This window comes from Physeter macrocephalus, chromosome 11 (genome assembly GCF_002837175.3).
Source record: "Physeter macrocephalus isolate SW-GA chromosome 11, ASM283717v5, whole genome shotgun sequence".
Classification (NCBI taxonomy): domain Eukaryota; kingdom Metazoa; phylum Chordata; class Mammalia; order Artiodactyla; family Physeteridae; genus Physeter; species Physeter macrocephalus.
The window spans coordinates 102,643,176-102,648,838 of NC_041224.1; the positions used below are offsets into that span (position 1 = coordinate 102,643,176).

At 43.1% G+C, this 5,663-nt stretch overlaps 1 pseudogene; it reads left to right on the forward strand.

Moving 5' to 3' along the window:
* Window positions 1–1,119: 1,119 nt before the first annotated feature.
* Window positions 1,120–1,711, forward strand: LOC102987557 (MARCKS-related protein-like; annotated as a pseudogene).
* Window positions 1,712–5,663: the final 3,952 nt, after the last annotated feature.

A 5,663-nucleotide genomic window follows, 5' to 3' on the forward strand; every position in this document is an offset into this window, starting at 1 on the left:
AGAAAGAATTTGACTAGATGGTTGCTTCTCAGAAACAGAGACCATTAGAATTTCAGTGATCTTCCAAATCTACCTGTTTTAAGGCCTTCATTTTGTAGGTAAAAAAATCAAGGACCATCAGGGCCCAATTTCTAAATACCACACAACTTCCCTCAATGAAAGGTGTTAGCCTCCATCTGTCTACAGCAATATGGTCACCTTTCAAATTTATAGTCAACATTTGTCTAATAAGCATCAGATATGTCTACATGTTATTTCAGTTACGCTTATAGATTGGTTAACCTTTTTGGTAGAAGTTAGCAATCCTGTTACACAGATAAGGAAAATAAAATCAATATGTAATTAACCCAAGTTCATACTGCTAGGAAGTGGTAGGGTTGCCATTTGGTGAGATCTTCTCCAAGTTAAATGTTTGTTATTCCTTACCGTATAATTAGAAGGTATTTATTGAGTGGCTCTATGGGCCCAGCACTCTGAATTAGTGCTATAGCATTTGCCACCTAGGTTGAGAATCTTAGGGCTGTCATGAGAAGAAAAAGGGGTGCCTTGAGCTTCAGTTGCTCTCTTCTATTTATTAGGAGAAGAGAGAGTGAAAAAATCTGTTTTAGTAAGAGTAATCCAGTGTGGTACATGTCTAGGAATATAGGGCAAGTCAGATAGATGCCCCTCCAGATCCCAGTACATTGGCTCAATACCTCTTGATTCCAGGTCATAATGATGGCTCCCTCCCCCCAAATTTTTATCATTTCCTGGTTAATTCTTCTGGTACTACCTGATGATATCTCTGTATTGTTAAATGAAATAATGATTTACTTTATGTCACTATATAAATTTTCATATGCTTAAATGAAGTGCCCTACTCTCCTCATCCTAGTGCCAGCCCGGTGCTTAAAACTCATTTCCCCTTGAGGACAAAGAACAAGAATCACATTTTAGGCATGCTGGCGCGCAGCTAGCGGGTCTGGCGCTGAGCGGGGGTGGAGCTCGGTTCCCCCCCACACACCCCTCCCACTCAGGCGCGAGCCCCCCTCCTCCAACGGCCAGGCCCACCCCGACCGAACTATCCCCTGCGGCGCGAGCCCGGGGCGGCTGCGGGCGCCCCCCAGCAGAACCCCCGCCATGGGAAGCCAGAGCTCCAAGTCTCCCCGGGCGACGTGAACGCGGAGGAGGCAGCAGGCGCTTCCCCCGCTAAGATCAACAGACAGGAGAATGGCCACGTTAAAAGCAATGCAGACTTATCCCCCAAAGGTGAAGGGAGTCGGCCCCCGTGAACGGAAGAGAGGAGGCAGCCGGGGCCACTGGCGATGTCATCGAGCCGGCACCCCCTAGCCAGGGCGCTGAGGGCAAGGGGGAGGTCTCCCCCAGGGAGACCCCCAAGAAGAAGAAATTCTCTTTCAAGAAGGCGTCCAAATTGAGTGGCCTGTCCTTCAAGAGAAATCGGAAGGGTGGGTGGGGGGATCCGTCTGCTTCCTCACCCACAGGAAGGGCAGGAGCGGGGGTGGGGGGGGTCGGTGCCTGCAGCAAGGAAGGCACTGCCCAGGAAGGGAAGGCATGCGCCACCCCTGAGAGCCAGGAGCCCCAGGCCACAGGGGTAGAGGCTGGTGCTGCTACCAAGGGAGGAGACACAGAAGAGGCAGGGCCCCAGGCGCAGAGCCATCCACTGCTCTGGGCGGAGAGGGGCCCTACACCAGCGGGCGGGCAGAATGAGTAGCTGGGTGGGGGCAGGTGGGTGATCTTAAGCTGCAAAAACTGTGCTGTCCTTGTGAGGTCACTGCCTGGACCTGGTGCCCTGGCTACCTTCCTGCACCCAGAAAGCAAGGGGCTGTTGCCCTCTAGCCACATTCCCTCTCGTCCTCTTCCTCCTGTGGATTCCCCACTCATCCATCTGGTCTTCCTCTTAAGGCCAGTTGAAGATGGTCCCTTGCAGTTTCCCAAGTTAGGTTAGTGATGGGAAATGTTCCTACCCCTGTCCCTGCCTCCTTCCCTGTCCCCACCTGTGCAGAAGGCAATTGCTGGTTTTCTTCCCCAATTCTTTTCCAGGTAAGTTTTGTTTACTCCCCAAATCCCTGAGCCAAATCTGGGGGTGCCTACACTCCCAAACTCTGAGTGTCCAGCCTTCCCCTGTTGAGTTTTTAGTCTCTTGTGCCATGCCTAGTGGTCCCTGGGCTGGGGAGGACACTGCCCCCGGTTAGGTTTTTATAAATGTCTTACTCAAGTTCAAACCTCCAGCTTGTGAATCAACTGTGTCTCTTTTTTGACTTGGTAAGCAAGTATTAAGCTTTGGGGTGGGGGAGAGGTATGTAATGTGAAACAACTTCTTGTTGTCTTTTTTTTCCCCTCCCATTGTTGTAAATAACTTTTAATGGCCAAACCCCAGATTTGTAATTTTTTTTTTTTTTTCTAACTGCTAAAACCATTCTCTTCCACCTGGTTTTACTGAAACACTTGGAAAAGGAATACATGTCATCCCTTTAAAAAAAAAAAGAATCCTATTTTGGTTTTTTTGTTTGTTTGTTTGAATCATATTTTGAATGTCACAGTCCTTTAATGTAGAGGTCCAGAAATTATTTATTAATTGCTTCTGTTTTGGTTGAAAGTACCAGGAGTAGGCAAATTGTGTAATAGGTAATGTTTGTCTCTGGCTGTATTATGTCTTCTTTCCATACTTTTTCTCCTCTTTTATATTACTCTCTTCTACACCTACACCCCCCAGCCCAAAAGAAATTAGCCCCTTAATACTTCCTACTAGATAAAATTATGTAGCCCTTTCCAGAAAATTTGTCTTCCCTCTGATTAAAACTCACATTCCTTCTGTGCCCAGATCTCAGCTACATGTCACCTGTCACAGAAGTTCAGCTGATAAGCCAATTAGCACTAAAGTATGATGACTACAAGAAGTAGTTCATTAATCTGTTAATAGAAGCATTAGATTATAACTGGGGATATTTGGAGACACAAAATTTGAACCTATTCACTCAACTTTTAATTAATATTTGAGTACACATTATGGTTCTCAAATTTTTCACCATTAAGTAAAGCTTTTTAATTCATTAGACTCTACAGTCCTTATGTTTTGATATATTTTGTTTAGCAAACAAAATTTATTTTAAGCAATATTTGGTTTCCTGTTTTATTACACATACATATCTGTTAATCAAAGTTTCCGGTCATCATGAAGTAAGCAGGATATGATCTTACTGAACTGGTAGAATCCTAGCCAACAGCCAAGAAACTCATCTCTTTAAACAGTCTGTGTAGTCTTATCATTGTAGATGGATCATTTTCTTTGACACTTGAGAATACTGACTGTAAAACACATGGATTCTCCAATATTATCATCACATCCCTGGTGGTCCAGCAAACCCAGGTTTAAAATCACTGGTGGAACACTCACTGTACACTGAGCTTGGTGCTAAGTGCTCAAAATATGAAACTAAATAAGCCAAGGGCCCTGCCTTGATATTCTCAGGGTCTACTTTCCATCGTGGATAACTTTGGTTTTTGCGTGCACAACACCTGCCTGGATTTCTAACTTGCCCCATTTTTACTCTGTTTATTTCTTAACCACCTAGGGCTCTCCTCAGGACAGAGCACTTAACACTTTCATCTTTTGTTATCTTAAGCACTACGCATAATTCAGGTACTTTTTGCATAGGAGGCAGTCTAGTAGCTGCTTCCAGGGAGAAACTAAACCAGAAGGCAGCAGAATGTGAGGTTAAGATCACTCACCTGAAGTGGACACTTCTCTGGATTTGACTCCCAGCTCTTCCACTTTTGAGCTAACGGAATTAGGGCAAGTTTCTAACCCTCTTTATGCCTCCCTTTTCTTATCTGAAAGACAGAAATAATAAGAGTACTTACCTCTTATTTTTTATGAGGATTAAATGATACAATGTATGTAAAGCATTTATAACAATATTAGCACATAGGAAATGCTTAATGGATTCCATCTATTATCATTATTAATACTACTATTACTAAAGGTGAAAAGAAGAGAAATAGAAATATTAGGATACTGAGGCTTTAAAAAAGGGATGCATTCTTAATGGATCTTTAGCCAGAGAAGTATCAGGTTTGAGGAGATCATTGTTTTGAGAGTTAAACAAAGGACAGGTGAAGGAAGATGGGAAAGAAGAGGAGAGACAAAGAGCACGGAAAGTGAAGTAACAGGGCAGAAAAGCTTAAATCATAGACCATGGAACTTGGTGTCTCTCTTTTCCAGGTAATTTTGGGTGCCTATGTCTATAATTTTAACGATCATAATATACTTAAAATGGAATAAAAATAGACATTGCTTGTTTTAGAGAAAAAGTGTTCAGAAATTATAGATTATGTAGAGAGATTTTCCTCGTACATAGTTCAAATGAAAATAAGACTAATAATGAATCTAAATCAGGCCAAGACTTCCAATTTTTGACTCTTGAAGTTATGTCAGTAAACTCCAGCATTGGATTAGTGAGAAATCAAAATTCATTCTGTAATCTTGGAATTTGAAAGCTGTATTAGTCTCCTGTTTCTGCTGTAACAAATTACCACAAACCTAATGACTTCAAACAACATGAATTTATTATCCTACAGGAGGTCAGAAGTCTAAAATGGGTCTCACTGTGTTAAAATCAAGGTATGGGCAGGGCCCAGAGGAAAGTCCATTTTCTTGCCTTTTCCAGCTTCTAGAGACTGTATGCATTCCTTGGATCATGGTCCCCTTCCATCTTCAAAGATAATAATGGTGGTCAAGTCTTTCTCACAGTGCATTCCTCTGACACTGACTCTTCTGCCTCTCTCTTCATTATTTCTGTATTTTCTTATGATTACATAGGACCCACCTGATTAATCCAGGATAACCTCTCCCTAGATCCACGTCATCTGATATGCAACCATAGTCCCATCTGCAACCTTAATTCCCTTTTGCCATGTAACTTAATATATTCAGGGGATCCAGGGATTTAGATATGGTAATTTTTTTTCTTTTTTTTTTTAACATCTTTATTGGGGTATAACTGTTTTACAATAGTGTGTTAGTTTCTCCTTTACAACAAAGTGAATCAGTTATACATATACATATGTTCCCATATCTCTTCCCTCTTGTGTCTCCCTCCCTCCCACCCTCCCTATCCCACACCTCTCATGGTCACAAAGCACAGAGGTGATCTCCCTGTGCTATGCGGCAGCTTCCCACTAGCTATCTAATTTACATCTGGTAGTGCATATATGTCCCTGCCACTCTCTCACTTCATCACAGCTTACCCTTCCCCCTCCCCACGTCCTCAAGTCCATGCTCTAGTAGGTCTGTGTTTTATTCCCATCCTACCACTAATCTCTTCATGACATTTTTTTTCTTAGATTACATATATATGTGTTAGCATACGGTATTTGTTTTTCTCCTTCTGACTTACTTCACTCTGTATGACAGACTCCAGGTCTATCCACCTCATTACAAATAACTCAGTTTCATTTCTTTTTATGGCTGAGTAATATTCCATTGTATATATGTGCCACATCTTCTTTATCCATTCATCTGTTGATGGACACTTAGGTTGCTTCCATGCCGTGACTGCAGGCTCAGCGGCCATGGCTCACGGGCCCAGCCTCTCCGCGGCATGTGGGATCTTCCCAGACCGGGGCACGAACCTGTGTCCCCTGCATCGGCGGGCAGACTCTCA